Source organism: Phyllobates terribilis, unplaced genomic scaffold, assembly GCF_046119375.1.
Source record: "Phyllobates terribilis strain yellow unplaced genomic scaffold, ASM4611937v1 Scaffold_10__3_contigs__length_209671492, whole genome shotgun sequence".
NCBI classification, from domain to species: Eukaryota; Metazoa; Chordata; class Amphibia; order Anura; family Dendrobatidae; genus Phyllobates; species Phyllobates terribilis.
Window position 1 is genome coordinate 153,629,230 of NW_027362770.1, and position 24,908 is coordinate 153,654,137.

A 24,908-nucleotide genomic window follows, 5' to 3' on the forward strand; every position below is an offset into this window, starting at 1 on the left:
CCTTCTCTCTCGTCTCCTGCCTTCTCTCTCGTCTCCTGCCTTCTCTCTCGTCTCCTGCCTTCTCTCTCGTCTCCTGCCTTCTCTCTCGTCTCCGGCCTTCTCTCTCGTCTCCTGCCTTCTCTCTCGTCTCCTGCCTTCTCTCTCGTCTCCTGCCTTCTCTCTCGTCTCCTGCCTTCTCTCTCGTCTCCGGCCTTCTCTCTCGTCTCCTGCCTTCTCTCTCGTCTCCGGCCTTCTCTCTCGTCTCTGGCCTTCTCTTTAGTCTCCGGCCTTCTCTTCAGTCTTCAGTCTCTTTTGTTTTCTCTTTCAAACACAAGCCCAGCAATACTTTTACAGGGCTAGTGAGTTCTTCTGTTACTGAGAATTTAGCATTTACATTGATATCCAAATGAGGCTGAAAGGCTATGGTAGATCTGAAGCCTCTCACTCCAGCTCTATCCCCCCCCCAGTACCGCCTCCTCTTGCTTGACAGACAGCCTCTATTCTGTCTGACTTCAGGTAATGGAGCCATAAGTCCAGCAGGAAGACGCAGCGCTGGACAGGGAGTAGAGCTGGAGTGACAGAGGCTTCAGATCTACCATAGCTCTTCAGCCTCATTTGCATATCAATTCCAACGTTGATTTCTCAGGGTTTAAGGAACGGACTGGCCATGTACAGGTATTGCTGGATTTGGCTTTGAAAGAGTTACATGCACTTATAAATAATTTGTCCTGCTGACAGATTCCTTTTAAAGAGTGTTTGTAGTTATCACTATTCTTAAATCAGGATGATTAGGCAAACTCAACTTTTTAAACATGGTTCTTGTCCTAAAGCATCGTGGTCCTTAATTTTGACAATGCATTTAGAGTATTTTTTTACCTTAGTGTCATATTTAGGTGAGGATATTGATTGTATACAATTGCTATGGGTGGAAATAATTTTTCTGGGACTTCATGCAGTTTTCACCATGTCCCTCTAAGTATGAAATCCAGCGAGATTCGGAAGGCACAGTGAGACACATTCATGTACATGCATAGTTAACAGCACATTCATTCTCATTCAAGTATCTTGATACATCGAGTCGTTTTATAAAGGGATATGAATTCCTCCGCTCCGGGTTTCTGTGGAGACAGTTTCCAGGACTTGGAGGCTTTTGTGCCGTTCTGGTGCTAGTAGAGGAATAGAATGAATTTATAGTAGGTGCAACGTGCATGGGCAAATTCTTCTAAAGTACCACACACACTTTATTACATAATGTTATCCATGCTGATGTGCAACTGATGACCATATAAAACGAATACCGTAAATTGGATATTTTGTGAAAGTGGGAGCCCAATAAGGACCAATATTGTACATGGATATACTCTTTTTTTTTTTTTCCATTAATTTCTATGTTTAGTGTCCCTTTAAGAATAGGTGACATCATTAAGTAGTTGTGTGATGTGATGTTACTGAACCAACAGGCAATACTCACCTTGTTTTAGAAACTTTACAGAGACATAGGAGAAATAATACTGAATACAATTTAAAGGGGACCTTTCACCGTATTTTTTAAATGAAGTACCTCCTCCAATTGCTGCTTTTTCACGGATTATAGAACTGTTTTTCTTTTTCTTCCTGGCCCCTCTGTTCCAGAGTTATGCCCTCAGGTAATAATGGTGTCAATTTTCCCTTCAATTAAAACTGGGTGTGCATCACAGAACTTCTCTGTGGGCGTGGTCATGTTCTGATTGGCCAACATTAGAGGAGAAAAGCACACGCCGACAGGGAAGTTCTATGGTATACACCCAGCAAATTTAAGAAAATCTTTGGAACGGAGGGGCATAGAACAAAAAGAAAAACTGTTCCAGAATCAGTTGAGCAGTGGCAATTAGAGGATTTACTCGGTTTAAATGTAAAAATTCCCCTTTAAATTATATTTAGTATTATTTACCCTATGTCTGTGGAAAGTTTTTAAAACCATGTGAATATTGCCTGTTGATTCAGTAACATGACATCACTCAACTAGTTAATGATGTCACCTGTTCTTAAAGGGACACTAAATCTAGCGCTAAATAAATAAAAAAAAAACATATCCTTCTAGAATACTCTCCGCTTCTGTTGATAGTTTTGTCTATTTTTAGCTGGGAAGTCAATGAGATTGAATGTTTGGCTTAGGCCACGTTCACACGTTCAGTATTTGCTCAGTATTTTACATCAGTATTTGAAAGCCAAAACCAGGAGTGGGTGATAAATACAGAAGTGGTGACGTGTTTCTATTATACTTTTCCTCTGACTGTTCCACTCCTGGTTTTGGCTTACAAATACTGATGGAAAATACTGACCAAATACTGAACGTGTGAACGTCTCCTTAAGAGGATTGTCCGGTCTTCTGTATTCTGTAGTCACTCTATGCTCACTGTTAGGATTCACTGGTATTGCCGATTAGGGTGGGCTATCATGTGACTGAGATTTGCATACTTCTGGTCACATTCCAACTAGACGAGTCCTTCTTCTATCAATACAAGTGATTGAGAGAAGCCAAGCATGTCTAAGTCGGCACATGGCCATATGTATGCAAATCACATACTTGGGGTCACTTGACTGCTCGTTTGCACCCAGAATACCTGGGAATCTTGACAGCAAGTGCACTGCACAGTGTCAGGATTCAGAAGTCTACAGTCAATCGCTGTACAATCGGACAATCGCTTTAAGAATGCCATGGTGTTTGTTGCAGAAGTAAGCTGCCTCTCAGCAACAGACACGGCTGCTTCAGCTCCACTCACTTTCTGACACTTGATAGATTTATTTAAGGCCTTTATAAAAATGGGCTGACGAATGATAGTCCTTCAGTGGGTGGCCTGGAACACTGTGCCTGTGTTCTGTAGCTGGGGCCTGTATTCTGCTGATGCCTGTGTTCTACTGTTGTCTGTATTCTGATGGTGCCTGTATTCTGATGGTGCCTGTATTCTTCTCATGGCTGCATTGCCATGCTAGTGTGTTTATTCTGTTGCTAGCACTTGTTTTCTGTTTTAGGTGTCTGTATTCTGCAGATGGTGTCTGTATTCTTCTCGTGCCTATATTCTTCTTCTGGTGCCTCTATTCTGTTTCTACTGTCTGTATTCTGCTGCTGGTGTCTGTATTCCGTTGCCTGTTTTCTCCTGCTGGCGCCCGTCTCCTGCTGCAGATACCTGTATTCTGTGTCTAGTGTCTATATTCTGCTGCTGGTGTTTGTATTCTGCTGATGGTACCTGTCTCCTGTTGCTGGTGCCTGTATTCTGCTGCTGGTGCCTGCATTTGTCTGTTGGTGCATGTAGACAGTAGTACTATGTTGCAGCAGCCGGTATCTTTCATTATGCTGCATGTTCGCTTAATCAGGGGAATATTCCCCAGGTGCTGGGGGCTGGTGATGGGGTGAGTGGGGCACCAGTGACCACTTTTCCTTTGCCATAATAATAAAATACAGGACGAGTGCAATAAACGTAAACTCGAGAGAGGACGGTATAGGACTTTTTGAAAATAAAACAGGAAATTATATAATTTGTGAAGACATTTCCTATATCGCCCACCTTATGCAATAGTTTGTTTTATTTTAACCACTACAGCGAAAATATCCTCATCATTGAAATATGGCCCTGGATACGGCAACGCTTTCATCCCCCATATCATCTATAATACAAACATTCCATATCGAGGGTCACCCGGACGGGATACAAAACTTCAAAAAGGAGGAAAGAAAAATATGAATACTAAAGGATAAAAACCCCATAAAGTTATTTTAGCCGCTCCGATACTGAATATATTCATGGTTTCATGTGGATATCAAACACAAAAATACCCCATACACGTCTTAATCATTTCAAAGGTTTTAACTGTGTTCTTTTTATTTTTACATTAATATCCCTGCTTTGCTTTATATATATATACAGTACAGACCAAATGTTTGGACACACCTTCTCATTTAAAGATTTTTCTGTATTTTCATGACTATGAAAATTGTACATTCACACTGAAGGCATCAAAACTATGAATTAACACATGTGGAATTATATACTTAACAAAAAAAGTGTGAAACAACTGAAAATATGTCTTATATTCTAGGTTCTTCAAAGTAGCCACCTTTTGCTTTGATGACTGCTTTGCACACTCTTGGCATTCTCTTGATGAGCTTCAAGAGGTAGTCACCGGATTTTTCTCCTCCTTGCACAAAGGTGGAGGTAGCGGTCCTGCTGCCTTGAGAAAGGTTCTGTGAACCGAAATGTTGCCATTTGGGCTCAATAAAGTCCATTTTTTCTAAGATTTGAATCTATTTGGAGTGCTGCCTTAATATATTTTTTCTACATACATATATAAATATACACTGCTCCAAAAAATAAAGGGAACACTCAAACAACAGAATATAACAACAAGTAAATCAAACTTCTGTGAAATCAAACTGTCCACTTAGGAAGCAACATTGATTGACAATCAATTTCACATGCTGCTGTGCAAATGGAATAGACAATAGATGGAAATTATTGGCAATTATCAAGACACCCTCGATAAAGGAGTGGTTCTGCAGGTGGGGACCATAGACCACATCTCAGTACCAATGCTTTCTGGCTGATGTTTTGGTCACTTTTGAATGTTGGTTGTGCTTTCACACTCGTGGTAGCATGAGACGGACTCTATAACCCACAGAAGTTGCTCAGGTAGCGCAGCTCATCCATGATGGCACATCAATGCGAGCTGTGGCAAGAACTCTGTTCAGTGTTTCCAGCTGTCTGCAAAGTTAGTAAGAGCTGATCAGTGGGGGTGCTGGGTTTCGGACCCCCAACGATCTGGTATAGGTGACCTAGGTCATTCATATCACATGGACCGAACAACCCCTTTAAGCCCCCCTGTCTTATTCTTGTAACTTGTAAAACACCCAACTCCGTATAGACACTTGGGGGTAGAAAGGGAAATTACTAGCTCTCATCCAAGAGATCCAACTTAGTATCAAGACTTTGGGGATAGAGGGGGGGATTACTGACCCAACTTGGTCTGGAGACTTATTTTCATGGTAATGCTTCATTGGGAAAGTAGTTCATACCAGCCAAACTAGAGATCTCCCTATAGGCAGCACTGTTTCGGGGTTCTTGCTTCTCATCAGTACCAAGCAAGATACTAGTTTACTGAATGAGATGCAACTCAGGGGGAATACAGGCTCTCATTGAAAAGACCCAACTCAGTATAGAAGCATACTACTAGAGATGAGCGGATTTATTCTCAGGACCCCGGTCCTTGAGACCTGAGATCTGCCTCCTGCCTATCGGCATCACCGGGTTCTCTTTTAATTAGCCAGTCTTGTGTGATGTTATTTGGGTGTCACACCTGGCCAGCTATTCAATATAGGGGCTAGGGATGATAATAGGTAAAAGGAGTTTCTGAAGACACTATCCCATTGGCCATGGACTTCTGACCTGGCTACTGGACCAAGGTCTTGTGAATAAATTGGCTTGTCTTTTCTTTATACAGATTGGTCTCTGGTTTGACCGGTATGATCTACTTTGCAATTTTTTTTCACAGATGGATAGGTGATAACTTACTGATCGGTGGGGTTCAGTGACCCACACCCATTGGCAGAATGAGAAACTTTTATACTTGATGGGTACCTTTTATTCCCGTTACAAAATAGAGCGTCAGGTCGGACGCCTGACCGCCTGTCCATTATTTGTCTATGGGGCTACCAGAAAAAGCCAAGCGCTGCGCTCGACAGCCCCATCGGGAATAAATGGAGCGATGGTTGAGCATGTGCACTGCTTCCCCATTCTAACGGGGATAAAAGTGCCGTGTTCTGAACTCCACGAATGGTAAGTTATCACCTAACTTGTGGTTAAGCAATAACTTGTTTCATGAGACAACCCCTTTAGGGGCTTTCTAGAAAACACATTGATTGGCTTTACATAGGAGGGCCTTAGTGCGTGATGGGTGTCTAACCACCACTGATTAGTAGAATGAAGGGGCATTAGCTATCAATTGTTCGTGGCCCCTTTGTGCTGCTGATCTGTGGAGTTCCGAATCTATGTATCTTCCTGGAAACCCTTTGTTAGGCCAGATTCAGGTGGCCATATTTTATGGTCCGTATATGTACGGATTAATCACCGGCTATAAGAGGCTATAAGTTCTGATCGGGAGACCCTCTGACGATCCGGTCCGTATTCGGTCAGCCAGTCTGAACCTGGCCTTATGGTGACTGCCTTATCTATGTACAGCTCCATAGAATATGTTGGCCCTTTCCGTATTTTGTACGTTGGGGTAGATGTCAAATTTGGATTTTTATTTTTTTTGGGGGGAAGGAATGAAAAGTATTTCTGTATGAATAGAAACGCCCGCAGGTATCACCATGACGGCCGTAGTTTCTGCTGGTTAAACACACGCACCTTGTGAAAGCTTCACGTTTCACAGCCTCGGTGACCTCACTTCTTCCAAACAGAAGACTCTTAGGTCAGCAGTCACCCCACACATTACATTCTTTGTATTATGGCCGTTTTCCAAGCCCTCTGTAGAATTCGGTTTTATTGAACGGGCTCCGTTTGTTGTGATTTGTAATCTGGCTGACGCAGACTGACAGGCATTTTTGTTAATTTTAGATAATTATATTTTGGTTTGTAACCTTAGTTGGTAAATGTTAGCCTGTTGTCCATGTAGACCTTCCCCCTCCTCTGTTTTGGGTTGGTTCCTCAGATGACTTTGAAAACAAGAAAATTGTTGTGACCCCCAACTAATCAACTGCACTGTCCATTTTACAATTTTTTTATTTTTTTGCTCTCATGTATTAGTCCCCAACCTCTGGCAAAACTACAACTTCTATCATGCCATCAGGGAATGCTGCGACAAGTATAAATTGGGGAACACCATCGAATGAATCTAAAATGAAAGATCAGGCAACTTTGCCAATAGTTTTCATTAAAAATCAACTACCGTTTGGTATCTGCAGCTTTTATGAAAAATATATTGGTCTCCATGGTTACAGACTACAAACAAATCTTGTGTAGTCAGATCCTGTAATAATTTTTCTTACTATTTTTTTCCTTATTTCTAAAAATCTATTAAATGTATGTTAGCAAAAATTAGGAGACCGATACCGGAGAGTTGGACTGCAAGATCAGACTACGCAACGTTTTTTTGTAGTCTGTAACCGTGGAGACACAGAAATTTGCATAGGCTAGAAGATTTTTAAAGGAGGCCATTTGCAAAAGTTGCTTGAATTTTCATTTTAGATTCATAAGAACAAAAAAATAAAATACTTTCAGAAGTGAACATATCCTGTCATAAATGCACACTCTCCCAGGGGGTTATGTATTAGAATGGCGAACATACTTATCAACATTCTAATGGGCGAAAATTTGAAAGATTTAAACCCCGCCTTGGATACACACCAAAAAATTAGGACTGCCCTCCTCTGAAGAAAATTGTTATAAGCCCCACCCCTTTTGTGCTTCGGTTCCCAGAACTGGCCCATTAGATTTGGAACTGTTGACACTTATGGATGGGTTTTCTACTGCTATATGTAAAAAATATAATGCTTTGTGCCCTGGGAACACTTAGTACTGCCTCCAAACAATTAGGACCACCCACCTTTGGACAGAGTTTGTATAGGCTCCACCTCATTTTGCATTTAAGTTACTTGGACTTTCTGGCAAAATCTGAGGGATTTCTACGTCTATATCTAAGAATAAATTCCTACATGTATATTGAATTTAGATATGTGATATATGGGATAATGTACCCCCCACTGTGCGAATATTACTAGTCACATAGATAATTGCTTTCCATGTGCAGATATGAGGGACTTCCCCTCTACAAAATGGAAAGTATAGCTTCCAAACGTCCTGGATTGAGTAGGACTGCCTTGATTTCTACTCAACTCTCTCTGTGCAATGTCTTCTCTCTGCATCTTCATCACTCCGTAGCTCCTCCTCGGAAGGCGGGTCCAGCTTCTCTGCATACACCTCCATTAATGAAATAAACAAATCTATTTTTTTCTTGTGGTCTCTTCTCCCCGGGAATCAAACCCACAACCTGCATCAATGCAGGCAGCAGCTAAAGCTATGAGCCACAACTTGCATTGACAAAAATAGGAGGATTTTCTATACTTAAAGCTCTGACCTCACAGGTAGAATGTGCTGATCCTTAGAGATACATATATACATAGCAATGTATTTCTACGTCTTTGTAATCTAGCGGGAAATTTAAAGTCTGTTTTTTTTTTCATCATATGAAATTACTGAAAAATATTGAAAAACAATAAAAAAATAATAATAATAATTTTAATGTGTTTTTTAAAAAAATAATAAACATCACAAATTAGCAAATAAGACGTATTTGGTGTCCCTGTAATCGCAACGACCCGCACAACACAGCGATCAGATTATTGATGTTAATCGGTAAATATCGGAAAAAAACATTGTGATTGATTTTTTTCCCATTACCGCCATAAAAAATGTAATAAAGATGTAACGCCGAGTCCATGTTCACATGCTGCTTTTTTTTTTCTGCTGCTTTTTTTTCCACAGAAATTGCGTCCGAGCAAAATGGATGTGATTTTCATGAAAGCTGCTTCCCCTGTTCATCTCAAGACGCTGCTGAACTGTGCGGCTTTGGTGCTTTTTTTCTTTATTGGCTTCTATGTGGAGCCTGAATGGCTAAATAATATTAAATGTAAAATAATTTAAAAGTATGTTGTTTTTATGTAATAGTTGCCGGTTTTCTGTCTGCCCCTAAATCTATACAGACAGTTCTACTTTTTCCTACGTAAATAAATATTTATTGGTTGTCCACGGGTGGAATTTTACCTTCTCTGGGTTCTGCAACATTTCAGAGATTCCTCGAAGCATAACCGTCCTATAAAGTAGACTGTATACATCATCCTCAGATTTTATTTTATTTTCTCTCATGTCAGCACTTCATATGCCGAGTTATCTGACATGCACCGATGCCGCAGTCTGGCACATGATACTTGTTTAGGAAGACCCTGCGTACGTAGCCGGACATTCAGCCAGGAGGTGAGATGAACAAAGAACCTTTGACTAGTTGCTTTATATATAAAGGGGACTTAGAATGTTTCTGTTTGTTTGATGTGTAGCCCACCATGTTTTCCAAAAAAATAAATCCTTGCTGCTTCCATTTGGTAATCTGCCCAGTTATCGTCGCAGTGGAGAACGGACAAATAATAAACAGTATGGCAAAAAATGTTTACAGGTATTCCATGTGTAGAGGAATATTGAGGAAGCCATAATGCTCACATTGTGCCTGGTGAAATATAAAGTAGAGCGGCTGTTAGAGGCTCTTTAAGGGTTGGGTTATCTGCGAAATGAGGTTGAAGCCAATAGGAAAGCCTCGTTGATGGATGGAACAAATTTGTGGAGCGGTGACCTTGGGACAACACAGAAAGCTGAAGAAATATCAGACGAGAAGGCTCAACGGCATGGTTCCTCCTCCTCTTTGTTGGGTCAACCCAATGCAAATCTCTATTTGTTTTTCCATCCAGTATAGGAAAGAAGAATGTTTAGCCATTTCAATTTTTGTCTATGTTGTAGGGCTTGGATAGGTAAAAATTTCTGCCAAGGTGAAGTCAACCCATGCAAAATAAAGTTCGACCAGGGATGGTGCTCCAACACCCAACAGGTCCCACAGTTGTCTTTACCTATTCTGTTGAGTCTACATGACTTTGAGGTTACCAGTACACCCATTAAAAACATTTTCTTTCTTAGGTTTTATAACCTTGTACGAATAAGAAGTACTCTTGGATGTGGAGACTAAGAATTTGATTAATTACTCTTGAGTGTAAAGACTAAGAATCCAAATAATTACATTTGCACCAGATTTTTATCTAGTTTTTCCTATTTTAAGCATGTTTTGGTTTTGCTTTAATTTTTTCTTTTTTGAAGTCTATTATTCATTTGCTTTACTTTTCTATTCCCCATTGTGGGCATGGTTTTTATAAACCAGATGTTTGTGGCCGATTCAGTGTTTTCAACTTTTTAATATTTTACAAAATTTTTGTGCAGAAATACTGCATTCTCCTCTTGATTTTCTTTTTTTTCCGTCAGAAATTTTTGCTCAAATGTTAGAGTTGCGTGTGACATTTTAATGGATCGTGTGATTTTTTTTTTTTTTTCGTCTAGAAAAGTGGCCAACGGGTAAAAGACATAAATTAAAGAATAGTTTTACATTTGTTCAAAATTCATTAAACTGTGTGTGCTATTTTAAAAAATTTAAAAATTGCAACGAATTCCAGAAGACAAAAAAGTCACTTAAAAAAAATGCAAATGAGTCCTATTGTTCAGGTTATATTCCTTGACTTTCCACTGGTCCTTTTCCATTTTACTATTAAAAATAATCTCAAGTTTGAAGGTTATCCCCTAGCCATGTGATAGGGGATAACCTTCTAATTGGTAGAGGTCCGACTGCCATAGCCCCATTGATCCAGAGAACTGTAGCAGAGGTCGATCATGTGCACTGCTGCTCCATATGGGAATGCTGGAGATTGTCGAGCGATGTGCTCAGCTGATCTTTGGTGTGCCAATTAGAATTAATGAAGCAGCAGGGTGCATGATCGGCCTCTGCTCCATCCAGCCTATGGGGGCCATGGCAGTCGGACTCCCAGCAATTGGTAAGTTTTTCCCTATCGAGTGTATAGGGAATAACTTTCAAACTTTAGAACACCCTTTTAACTGGTTGTAACCAATAGATTATAAGGTGATGGATGAAGTGTGTCTCCAAGGCAATGACCTTACTGCATCTTGGAAACTTGAACTATAGGATACGAGGAGTTAAAGAGCAAATTGAACAATTTTCAAAAATCCCTACATCTCTCTATTTCTGAAACTTGGAGCCAAAATTTGTGGCTTTTGGGTATGTGCACACGGAGTCTTTATGAATTTTCAGAGTAGAACCTTCAAGTTTTTGAGGAGGATTTGGAGAGTTTCTGCTCCAAAAATTCCTCAAAAACTCTGTGTGCACATACCTTTTTGAGGGAACTTCTGCTCAGGTTCAACCTACCAATACAAAAGAAGGATGTGGTCTTCCTGAGATCCATACAAAAGCAAGATAGAGTCAACCTGAGATGACCTCCTTTTTTCAGAGGCCACATGAGCTGGCCTTTATTTACTTTTGATCAAGACACACATACATATGTATTTTCCTTTTGGCCAAAAATCATTGGAAGTCTCTGGGTGGCTAATTGGCAAGCATTCATTGCTGATGCCTTTGTGGAACAATGACTAAGTAGCAAAGATGAATTCTGAAGAAACAGAAGAAGGGAGCTTGAGGGCCAAATCAAGGTCCTTCCTCCTGAGGTGGGGTCAAACCCCAACAACTCTCCAGTCTTAAACTTAAGATGCCAATATACCTTCAATAGCTTTCGATCAAATGCTCATTGAGCCGAGGGCTGTTCCTTGAGCTGATGGCTAGACACGGCTGGTGGATGCTTATCTCCAAGTAGAACAAACTTCTATATGGCAGATTCTTCTTTTCTCCGACATACTTTGTTGGTGGAGAGTCAAGAGGCCCCAATCTACTTAACATTGTTGGACAGTCCTGCCAAAATTGGCATGTGCAGCCATTTTGCTTTTTTTTGTGTTTGGACACCTCTTTCTCAGCTTTAGTACAAAAACTGGTTGATATGACTCTCTGACTAGTTCCTCCTTCCTACATTTGAGAGCATTTTAGAGATTGTATAGAGGGTACCTCTAGGATAGGCTCAGCCATATTGGTGGTTCCCAGTGAGGCTTGATTCTCCACAATGACTACATCTGGTTGCAAAGTGGAACCAGTTAATGATATTTCTTCAGACCCATTTCTCAGTTTCAGTATTTCCAAGACCTACAATGGAAGTGATAGCCACACATGTGGTCTCTAGGGGTAAACTTTTTTTTTCTCTTTATAATAAATAATTAATTGCTAATACGACTTAATGAGACCATATATAATGATGTAGTAAAGTGTTATTCAAGGTAAGTCTCCGTAAATATGTGCATATTGCAGCCTTATCCGATGTGGCCCAGTGCCATCTCCAGCAAACGGGGAGAAAAGCGAAGAACGTCTGGATTTAATTTGGCCGGTTAGGTGACTGTTACTTTTTGTTTTCAGAAATTGTGATGGTAAATCAAGGACATCTGGCTGTAATATTCCAAATCAAAAGGAAAAGTAATGCCTAACCAAATCCCCATAAAAGGCAAATCTCAAATTAAACTGCACCCTCATCGCCCCCCCGCTGATTAATAGTGAGCGCAGCCTCGAAAGTGAAGACGTAGAACAATATATTCATTCAGTCGCTTTCTCCACGGTGATTGATTATCCTAATTGTGTCACCTATAAATGAAGGTAAGGCAGAAAGCAAATACTTATTCCAGGTCTCCGGGGGCCGCACAAATTTTTTTCCTAAAAGTGAAAGTAGCGGGAAGCATCGTGCTTCATGGCTTTGTTGACTTCCGACGGGTGAATACCTAAACCAGACCAACCCTGCAATGCAAACTATGTTGATGGGACTGTAAATTTAAGAAAGGGGCGTCAACAGAAGTAGACCTCATTATTCGGTACGATAACACGTACACAGTCCAGGTTCAAACAAATTCTATTATCTCCTGATAAGAAAATGTGATATTTCAGCACATGGCGGCAATAAAACCAATTTAGAGTCCAGGTAGGTGAGATAACGGCGGCGCACACCTTTCATGCGAAGGTGTACGGTCTACAACGGGTATCTTTGTAACAGTCGTTTCAATATGTAGGAAAGATGACTTTCAAGTTCTTCATCGTTTGCCTCTCTGTTTACCACTTGATCATCGATATACAGTGGGGAAAATAAGTATTTGATATGCTGCCGATTTTGCAAGTTTTCCCACCTACAAAGAATGGAGAGGTCTGTAATTTTTATCGTAGGTACACTGTATCAAATACTTACGGTATTTGCCCCACTGTATAAAAAGTCACACACCCTGTCCACCTAAAAAGGATCTCTCAGTGCTTCTGACATGTTTGTTTTAGCAAATAATTGCATTAAATATAACTCTGCAGTGTGAGGTTCCTTTGTTACTCCTCCTGGCAATGGTTGACTATATTGCAAACTGAGCTCTCCCATTCCCTTTATCAGTATAGTGCATCCCATCACAGTCTGACGCTATAAGCAGAGTATCGGGGTATTCCTAGTTTGGAAAAGGAATGTCATGGCTTTAATGACAAGGTGGAATGGAAACATAAAGTTGTCCATTTATTAATCCATTACCAGGAGGAATAATAGGGAAAGTAACACTTTCCTAAAATTTGACATTTTTGCAAACATTTGAATTTATAAAAAAAAGAAAGAAAAAAAACGATTTTTGTGGAAAATTCTGCACCATCCTTCTGTTATTCTTCTTGAAAATGTTTGATTAAATTGGTTGTTACTATCCCCCTGCGAATAGAAAGTGTTAATCAGGTGTGATAGTGTAAGACTGTGTAGAGACACAACTTTATGGACAAAGGGACTGCTAACACTCTAACATTTTTAAATTGCCAGGAGGGATAACGGAGGAACACAATAATGCAAAGTTTTAAGTATACGTTATTTTTGGTATTATTTATGTATTTACTAATATGTTAGGTGATCAGTGAGGTCCATGCATGGTGTAGTCAGGGCCCATTTTAGACAAAGTGGGGCCCTGTGCAAAAGTTTAAAATGGGCCCTAAATGCTCACACATTGCACCATCACTCAGGAACATTTCGGTTGCATTTACATGCACTGAGTTCAGGCCGATAAATGAGTGCGATCGACAATATTGAAGTGGTTCAGCGCTTGTTTCCCGGCCTCTTCACAGGTTGACGAAGAATTATGGCACAGAGCGTTCACCAGGAGATCAATCTGTCTCCATACAGTATCATGTTATCAGCAGCACATCTGCAGTTTTCCCCCAGTGATGTGCTGCTGAGAACAATTATCTTTGTTCCGACATAAACAATCCAATCGCCCGACGAATGAGCAGCATTTTGCTTGTTCATTGGCCTATGGCTGATATTTTTACACCTATGAACTCTTATCTGTGCTACCGAGACTTATAAATGTGGATGCCACATATACAGTATGTGACACACACACTGCACTGTATGTTACACATACACATATGTACTGTATATACACACAACACATACACATATGTCTATACACACAGCACACACATGTATTCACAGAGCACATACATACACATTTGTATACAAAGAGCACATACAGAGAAATGCTGCATACACAGAACACAGACATTCTGCATACACAGAGCACATACATACAGACATACTGCATGCACAGCACATACAGAGACATGCTGCATTCACACAGCATATACAGAGATATGCTGCATACACAGAGCATATACAGAGACATGCTGCATACACAAAGCACATATAGAAATATGCTGCGTACACAGAGCACATACAGAGACATGCTGCGTACACAGAGCACATACAGAGACATGCTGCATACACAGAGCACATAGAGACATGCTGCATTCACACAGCATACACAGAGCACATAGAGACATGCTGCATTCACACAGCATATACAGAGATATGCTGCATTCACACAGCATATACAGAGATATGCTGCATACACAGAGCATATACAGAGACATGCTGCATACACAAAGCACATATAGAAATATACTGCATACACAGAGCACATACAGAGACATGCTGCATACACAGAGCACATACAGAGACATGCTGCATACACAGCATATACAGAGACATGCTGCATACACAAAGCACATATAGAAATATGCTGCATACACAGAGCACATACAGAGACATGCTGCATACACAAAGCACATATAGAAATATGCTGCATACACAGAGCACATACAGAGACATGCTGCATACACAGAGCACATACAGAGACATGCTGCATACACAGAGCACATACAGAGACATGCTGCATACACAGAGCACATACAGAGATATGCTGCGTACACAGAGCACATACAGAGACATGCTGCATACACAGAGCACATACAGAGACATGCTGCATACAAAGCACATACAGAGACATGCTGCATACACAAAGCACATGCAGAGACATGCTGCATACACAGAGCACATGCAGAGACATGCTGCATACACAGAGCACATACAGAGACATGCTGCATACACAGAGCACATACAGAGACATGCTGCATACACAGAGCACATACAGAGACATGCTGCATACACAGAGCACATGCAGAGACATGCTGCATACACAGAGCACATGCAGAGACATGCTGCATACACAGAGCACATGCAGAGACATGCTGCATACACAGAGCACATACAGAGACATGCTGCATACACAGAGCACATATAGAAATATGCTGCATACACAGAGCACATACAGAGACATGCTTACACGGAGCGCATACACACATATACACAGCACATACACATATGTGTATACAGAGCACATACATATATATATATATATATATATACACACTATAGAATACTTACAAGTCTGTCTCTTCTTCAGTTCTTTTAGATTCTCGCGTCGTACAACACCTGTGGTGATATCATGGTCACATGACCAAGATGTCACCACAGTTCCTGAAGCAATCAGTGTAGTTTCTGAAGTAAACCCTGGGGGCCCTCAAAGAAGTGTGGGCCTGGGCAATAGCCCATTCACTCCACCCTCTCCTAATACCGTCCCTGGGTGTTGTATTGTGGTTTTATTTATTAATCCCTTGCTGTGTTCACATTTTAGATTAGTGTTCCTAAATTGTAGAAATAGTGAGGGCACAGGTTTAACGTGAAGCTCCTGGGTCCCTATGCAAAATCTGTAAGGTCCCACATAAGGTGCCATGTATAATACTGGTGTCTTCTTATGTGGCAGAGGGGCTTTTACATCACATTAGACATCAGGACCGAGTGCACCAGGTACCTCTGCAGCTTATAGTTGCAGGTAAGTGTAAAGTTAAGCAATACATATGATGAAGAAAGGACATGGAATGTAAATGACACAGAGCGGTGTCGGATTACTTTGCAACGAGATTAATAGGATGTCACATCAAAAGGTTGTGTTTTTTCCACCTGTTTGCATTGTGATTTAGATGGTGGAGAAGCCTTTAAAGGAATATCATACTTCTATTTTCCCGTCCCCATTTATGTATGAAGCACTTTGTTCCACGTCCGTGTGCTCCGAGACACAGGCTGAAAGGCTTAACATGATCAAAGGTCCCGACTATCGTCTTCCTCCTTGACAGTTTTGCTCTCCTTAGTTTGCGATTACACCAAGATACAAACCCTGTCATCTCCTATTTATTGCTATTGGAGGTTTGCTTACGTCCAAATCCCTTTGTGGTAAAAAGTAGTTCTTCCATTATCTCCGGTGAATACATGTGACCCCAATGTGTCCATTGGGTTCATGGTTTTTGAAGACCATGTCTCAACTTTTGTGCTCTACTATGTTCTTCCATTTCTTCAGAGAATACATGTGACCCAATGTGTTCATCTGGTCTATGGTTTTTGAAGACCATGTCTCAACGTTTGTGCTCTGCTTTGTTCTTCCGTTTCTTCAGAGAATACATGTGACCCAATGTGTCCATCTGGTCTATGGTTTTTGAAGACCATGTCTCAATGTTTGTGCTCTGCTATGTTCTTCCATTTCTTCAGAGCATACATGTGACCCAATGCGTCCATCTGGTCTATGGTTTTTGAAGACCATGTCTCAATGTTTTTGCTCTGCTATGTTCTTCCATTTCTTCAGAGAATACATGTGACCCAATGTGTCCATCAGGTCTATGGTTTTTGAAGACCATGTCTCAACGTTTATGCTCTGCTATGTTCTTCCGTTTCTTCACAGAATACATGTGACCCAGTGTGTCCATCAGGGCTATGGTTTTTGGAGACCATAACTCAAAGTTTGTGCACTGCCATGTTCTTGTTGACGCCAGGGGCAAGTTGTTAGATTGGCAAACATCTAGGAAGAAATCATACCTCTCTTGAAGGTTTCAGAAGTTGAAAAACATGGAAATCTTAGTTTCGGGAACTTCTCAATGTTTTTGGCTACTTTTAAAAAAAATTAGGCAAAGTAAGAATCCTTCACAAGAAAAAAAAAAAAGCAATACTTAACACTAGAATGCCCCGTCACTCCAGATCTGCAACTCTGATGATGGCCTTCTCCAGGAATGGAAGTAATGACATTTCAACCACCAACTCTGCAGCCAGTCAGGTGAGCAGTGGTCAGAAAGGCATTGCTTCTTGTGTGATGACATCCCTTTCCATCAGTCACCTCCCAAGTCAGGTTATGTAATTTCCAGTCCAAGATAAAGTTTCTCCTTGTTGACTTTTGTTGATGGATCCCAAAATGTTGTACAAGATTTTCTAACAATCTATTATCTATGTGACCAAGGGGACAGGCTTCAAATGTCTGCTATTGGAGAAAACATTATTTTTTTTTGAGGAGTTTAAAAACCACGAGCTCTTCAAGCAGAAACTGCTTCAAGAAACTGTACTGTTTTGTGTAGTTTTTGGAGGAATTTTTCTTTGCCTGGCTACGTGCACACAATGTCTTTTTCATGCAGATTCCACCACAGAAATCTCTTGAAAACCTATAAGAAAAATCTCAAAAGAATGAATATATACATTTCCACAGAAAAAAAAAACTTTCTGTGCACATGTTCAGACTTTTGAACATCTTTCAACCACTTCAGGTTTCTAAAAATTCCAAGTGGTTAAAAAAAAATTACATTTGTATTCTTCTGGTCTTTTGCACTCGGAAGTCAATCTGTATCTATATATATAATCGTCTTATCCCGTCTGTCTGTCTGTCCAGGAAATCCCGCGTCGCTCATTGGTCCGGCAGCGGCCAATCAGCGCCGCGGGATTTCTGAAAAAAGATGGCGGCCGTTAGCGGCTCATCTGCGGGACGGAGCTCAGCGGCGATGCAGCCGGGAGATGACCTCCATGCTGCTGGGGTGTCAAGGGAGGACCGGGGAGCGGCGCTGCGGGTCGGGATACTTCTGCTGCGAGCGCCCGCTCATGTCCCGGGTTCTCGCAGCGGAAGTAGCCGCACAGGCAGCGGTGCTGACATCCATGCGGCTAGGGTGTCAAGGGAGGACCGGGAGCGGCGCTGCGGGTCGGGATACTTCTGCTGCGAGCAGTCGCTCATCTCCCGGCTTCTCGCAGCGGAAGTAGCCGCACAGGCAGCGCCGCTCCCCGGTCCTCACCAATACGATTCCGCTCCCCGGTCCTCACCAATGCGATTCGCTGATTGGTCGCGATCTCTCGCCGCGACCAATCACTGATCTTGGCCCAAAAGTTAAACACCGCTGTGCTGATTGGTCGCGGCCGCTGCCCGCGACCAATCACTGATTTGGGCTCCACATTTAAATAGCGTCCGCGACCAATCAGCAAAGCGGTGTTTAAATGTGTCTGCAAGATCGGTGATTGGTCGCGGCCGCTATTTAAATGTGGCGCCCAAATCGGTGATTGGTCGCGGGCAGCGTCCGCGACCAATCAGCACAACGGTGTTTAACTTTTGCGGCAAGATCAGTGATCACCGATTTGTGCGCCACATTTAAAGAGCTGCCGCGACCAATCACCGATCTTGCAGAGACCTTTAAACACTGCTGTGCTGATTGGTCGCCGACGCTGGCCGCGACCAATCACCGATTTGGGCGCCACATTTAAATAGCAGCCGCGACCAATCACCGATCTTGCAGAGACCTTTAAACACCGCTGTGCTGATTGGGCGCGGACGCAGCCCGCTACCAATCACCGATTTGGGCGCCACATTTGAACACCGCTGTGCTGATTGGTCGCGGACGCTGCCCGCGACCAATCAGCGATTTGGGCGCCACATTTAAATAGCGGCCGCGACCAATCACCGATCTTGCAGACACATTTAAACACTGCTGTGCTGATTGGTCGCGGCCGCTATTTAAATGTGGCGCTCAAATCGGTGATTGGTCGCGGGCAGGGTCCGCGACCAATCAGCACAGTGCTGTTTAAATGTGGCGCCAAGATCGGTGATTGGTCGCGGCCGATATTTAAATGTGGCGCCCAAATCGGTGATTGGTCGCTGGCAGCGCCCGCGACCAATCAGCGATTTTGAACACAAATGTCCGGACCTTAGTGACACCATGCGGCTACTGTCGGGAGATCAGCGGCTAGGGTGTCAAGGGAGGACCGGGGAGCGGCGCTGAGGGTCGGGATACTTCTGCTGCGAGCAGTCGCTCATCTACAGTGATCTTGGCGCAAAATTTAAACACCGCTGTGCTGATTGGTCGCGGCCGCTGCTCGCGACCAATCACCGATTTGGGCGCCACATTTAAATAGCGGCCGCGACCAATCACCGATCTTGGCGCCACATTTAAACACTGCTGTGCTGATTGGTCGCGGACGCCAGCCGCGACCAATCAGCGAGCTTGGCGCCAAATTTTAACAACGCTCTGCTGATTGGTCGCGGACGCCAGCCGCGACCAATCAGCGAGATTGGCGCCAAATTTAAACAACGCTCTGCTGATTGGTCGCGGTGGCCGGCCGCGACCAATCAGCAATTTTGGTGCCAAATTTAAACACCGCTCTGCTGATTGGTCGCGGCCGTGACCTATCACCATTATTGGGGCAAAATTTAAATACCGCTCTGCTGATTGGTCGCGGCTGGCGTCCGCGACCAATCAGCGAGATTGGCGCCAAATTTAAACAACGCTCTGCTGATTGCTCCCGGTTGGCCACATACATATTCTAGAATACCTGATGCGTTAGAATCGGGCCACCATCTAGTTTTACAATACAAGCCAATAGGAAAGCTGAAAAGACGCCCAGAAAAGACCCAAATGGTTTTTGGAGTGTTTTGTAATAATTTTTGCATAAAAATACAGGTTTCCTAAAGCGTCTTCTACTTGAAAAATTTGCCAGGTTCGTCTGAATTTAAGACGTTGTGCACACATAGACCCTGTATGTGTTTTGGAAAAGTCTTTTGTGTTCTTTGCATACTTTTAATTGGATGGTGCCTACTTTGCTGAGGCATCCTTCCGTATCCTCCGCAAAGAAGTCACATGCACTTTCTTTTTTCCCACCAGGCATTTCTCAAAACATCTGAAAAAGCTAAAAAAAAAACCTCATATGAACTGCAAAGTGGATTTCCAATTGGAAGAGTTATCCAAGAGTTTTTGAAGTGGTTGTTGAGGAGTATTTTGGAGAGTATCCTCTTTCAAAAAACTCAGTGTGACCATAGCCTTATTCAGATTTCCAACCAGGGGCTTCAAAGTTTCCAGAGATGTCTGGCAGCCACAGATCTAGCTCTTGTCTTATTGTCTCATCAACAATCTTTAAAAGTGACATCATCGGGGTGGACTCTAGCAGATGGATGGTGGATTTGGCAGGTGAAATCTTGATGGGGAGAGAAGGCATGGCAAGACAAGCATCAGAACTTGGCCATGCTATAGCCTGGCTCTGAATGTTCCTCACTGGTGGAGATAAACAGGCATGGAAGATAATTCCAATCTAAAAAAGTATTGCGTTGTTAGTGTCCTCTCCAAAATCATTTTCTCACTCCACTTACTTATAATGTAGTGGACAACCCCTTTAAACAACACTTACAGAAAACGTTTGATAGTCATTCTCTTCTTCTCTACTCCCCAAAGGCTTGGATATGTTGGAAAGTTATGGCTGTTGGAAAGGCAAAATGAAAATATGATTCTTGTCCTCAAAGACAAAACTGCCCCAGATCTCTCGATAAGCAAGTGTGCCACCTTAGTGAAGAAGATTCATTTTTTGTCACATCAAGACTTCATTGACTGGTGACTGCTTGAAATGACACCTAAACCCTAGGCTTAAGCACTTTATTTGCCAGTCTAAAGACGTACCTGGAGCCAAAATGAAGAAGTGGTTCCAAACCAGATCCAACTCTGAAGTGAGCAGGGAAATACATGGCCACAGGTTAAATCCTGGATTTATGATCCGATTCAAGTATAAGGGTCGAACAGTAATCCAAAAAGAACTGTTTTTGTCAGTGGCAAAAAAGAGCTGTCAGTTCTAGCATGGTCACCCCAAGAAAGGTCCACCACTGCCATCATAGATCTCTCCTTCTATGACCAGAAGATAGATCTTGAATGTATACACGTGTCCATAGGTGATAATTTTTTCTCAAGCAGTGTAATAGATAACAAAGATGTCTGTGCAGCTAATCTACTGTTCTAGAACTAAAGTAACTCTATTAGAGTGGTCTAAAGAGTTTTGAGGTTTGCTTCAAGGGAATTGTCTCACACGGGCAACCATCTGACCAATAAACGTTGATTTCCGTAAGTCTTGATTTCTAACCCCCAAAATCATCTACAATTACTGAGAAAAGTCAATTGTGCCAAGTCATTTTATAGCAGCCTTTTTAATGTTTTTCCAAGTAATATATAGATGGACTGCGTCCACCAAATTGGGAAAGATTTTTCCCAAGCAACTTTGTTCTTGCTCACAAAAGAGGGTCCCTCACTTGAAGAGGACCTGTCAATTGAAATAAATACCTTGTAAAAATCCCTGAGCTCTCCTGATTATGCCTGTCAGGTATTCCACAGAGACGACACCAGGGAGATCACACAATAGCTCACTGTGCCGTCACTGTCAGGATTTCGTCAGGGATACACGAGCACACGGTTCCCACTACTCACTACGGAGGTATCAGCAAGCAACCAGTGAGCGTATGGCGTCACACCTCTGGATTCCAACTCATAGAATATGTGTTTATGCCATCTGTACGGTCACTGTCAGCTTCACGATAGCCCGATTTATTAATATTATTCGCTGCCACCACCGGCTGAGTTTGAAATATAATACAGGCCTGGCTGGATGCCTGCATTCTGGTAGCGTATGACTTCGGGAAAGGGAACGATTACAAGACAAAAGAAACAGAACTATTAAATTTTATATTTAATTCAAAAGGGAGGCAGTGTTTAGGAAAAATATACAAACGATTTTACAAAAGGAGGCAATACAATACATAAGCAGTTACACAAAATAATAAGGATTAAAGCAGAAACTTACTATAAGATCGCTGAGACTATTCAATATAGTTGGAGGGGAGCTCTCCTCTGATTTGACTGTTATTGAATAGGATCTGTTGCATATAATAACTATATACTCCTGCAAGAAACTTACTATAAGATCGCTGAGACAATTCAATATAGTTGGAGGGGAGCTCTCCTCTGATTTGACTGTTATTGAATAGGATTTGTTGCATATAATAACTATATGCTCCTGCAATGAATGCTACTCCAACCTCAGCAGACTATATTATACTGAAGTGGGAAACCTGCCCACACACCCCTAGCCAACATCACAGGGGCTGGGTTGCACCCTTCATGTTTTTATTAAAAATTCTGTCTTCTGTAATAACTTATCGCTCTTTGATCGCAGACGCTTGCAAACGACGCCATATTTTCCGTTGTGATTTTACCTTCGTTTAGAGACCACGCATGGCTTACCTGCGATCCGTTATTCTGGTGCTTTTGCGCTACAGCTCCACGGAGAGTTTACAGCGACAGGAAAATATCCCTATCGTTCCCTTGCTGATCCTGTCACTAAAAATAGGGGTCCCATCATTATCGGATGTATGTAACTTTAGATATTCCATATTTCGTTTTGGCTCCGAAGGGCCTGGAGACTTTTGTTAAACTCTCTTTGAAGTCCTGGGAATTAAATTTCAACAGGTATCTGTAGATTTAACACAAGCCCACGTCTAATTGTCCCCTGCCTTTGCCAGGAGAAATCTACTCGCATTTTAAGTAGATTGGTGGCACCTCTCTTGCATCATTTGTTTACAGGGCCTTACTCATGAGTGTGTTAATTGGGTTTTTGTGCTGAGATTTACATGGAGACAGCTCTTGTACTGACAAGTGGTTGATTGCTAGCTCTTGTCTTGTGACAAAGGTGGATAAGGGAGGGGTGAGAGGGGCTTCAGGGGAAGAAAGAAAGAGAATGTTTTCAATATTTCTCAATATTTCCCTGACAATGCCACTCTTTTCCGTTTTGTGCTTCGTCGCTCCATTGCAGAGATATTCACATATGTTTCTTCTGGAGTGCAGTATGTGAAATCTCTTGTAGTGTAACTTGGGGTTTCTTCAGAGTCCTCTCTGGGGGTATGCACTTTCACTCCTCCTTCCCAGACCCTGCCAATCACATCTGAGACTGCAAAAATGTTCGATTAGATGCAGAGCTGTGATGGGAAGGAGGTGTGAAAACGCATGCCCCCAGAGAAGACTCTGAAGAAACGCCCAGTTGGACTGCAAACAGATTTCACATAGTGCACTCCAGAAGAATCAAATGTGAATATCTCTGCATTGGAGTGACACAGAGCCAGGGGTGGATTAAGAGTAGATAGGGCCCCGGGCAGTTTAGAAGGCGCGGGCCCCCCCCCCACACACACACACACCTGATTTATCACGTGACATGTCACATGATCCCCTGTGATAGATCATGTGATAGTTCACGTGAAATTAATTTGGCACAATATTAATTATAATATTTTTTTTTAGGCTGTGTGTCCACTGTGCATTTTTTAAGCGTTTCCGCAGCGGCAATTCCGCTGCAGAAACGCTTAAAAAACGCTTGGTCTGCAATGTTCCCCAATGATAATCCGCATGTGCTGTGTACATGCTGCGTAAATTTCCGCTGCAGATTATCATTGCGGAAAAATCCGCAGCATTACCAATTATTTTGCGGAAGCGCGGCGTCTTCGCCGCCATTGACTTGCATTGGAACACATGGAATCCGCATCACTGCATCTGTAGATGCGGAATCCATGCGTTTCAATGTGCGGATGGTACCCGGGTGTGGAGGACAGGAGACTCTCCTCCGGACCCGGGTACCATAGAACCTGTAAAAAAAGAATAAAATAAAAAATAAATATCATACTTACCTTCTGATGGCCCCCGGTGTCTTTATTCGATGCGTCCTGGCTTGCCGGCAGCTCGCGATGGTCTGAAAAGGACCTGCCGTGACGTCATTTAGTCATGTGACGGGTGACGCGACCGTTGACGTCGGCAGGCCATCAGAAGGTAAGTATATATTTTTTATTTTTTACCATTCTTTTACGGTCACACTATATAAATCCATGCTGGTTGCATGGATTTATATAGTGTGACCAAGTTGTCAAGCACTTTCCAAGTGATGCTAAAATCTCTTGGAAAGCGCTTGTCAACCCGCATGCGGAAATGCAAGTGAAGAACGCTTCACATCCGCATGTCCCTGGCAGGAAAACGCATGTACAATCCGCATGTACAATCCGCATGTACAATCCGCATGTAAAATCCGCATGCGTTTTTTCTGTCCGGGAGATGCAGAAACGCTCAAAAAAAATCCGGAGTATTTCTGTATCGTGGGCACATAGCCTTACATTAATTGTATGACTCAATATTGAGCACACGTAGCCATCTATACACAGCGGGAGGCCGCACGGTGCCATCTATACACAGCAGGAGGCTGCACGTAGCCATCTATACACAGCAGGAGGCTGCACGTAGCCATCTATACACAGCAGGAGGCTGCACGTAGCCATCTATACACAGCAGAAGGCCACACGGCGACATCTATACACAGCAGGAGGCCGCACGTAGCCATCTATACACAGCAGGAGGCCGCACGTAGCCATCTATACACAGTGGGAGGCTGCACGGTGTTATCTATACACAGCAGGAGGCTGCACAGTGTCATCTATACACAGCAGGAGGCCGCACGTAGCCATCTATACACAGCAGGAGGCCGCACGTAGCCATCTATACACAGCGGGATCCTGCACGGTGTCATCTATACACAGCGGGAGGCCGCACGTAGCCATCTATACACAGCAGGAGGCCGCACGGGGCCATCTATACACAGCAGGAGGCTGCACGGCGCCATCTATACACAGCAGGAGGCCGCACGGCGCCATCTATACACAGCAGGAGGCCGCAGGTAGCCATCTATACACAGCAGGAGGCCGCACGTAGCC

At 42.6% G+C, this 24,908-nt stretch overlaps 1 long non-coding RNA gene across 1 annotated transcript; it reads right to left on the reverse strand.

Annotated features, from left to right (window-relative positions):
- Window positions 1-8,227: 8,227 nt before the first annotated feature.
- Window positions 8,228-15,550, reverse strand: LOC141164560 (uncharacterized). Its single transcript, XR_012250927.1, has 2 exons — window positions 15,440-15,550; window positions 8,228-12,827 (listed from the first exon to the last, which is right to left on the reverse strand). It is a non-coding gene; the product is annotated as an uncharacterized lncRNA (long non-coding RNA).
- Window positions 15,551-24,908: the final 9,358 nt, after the last annotated feature.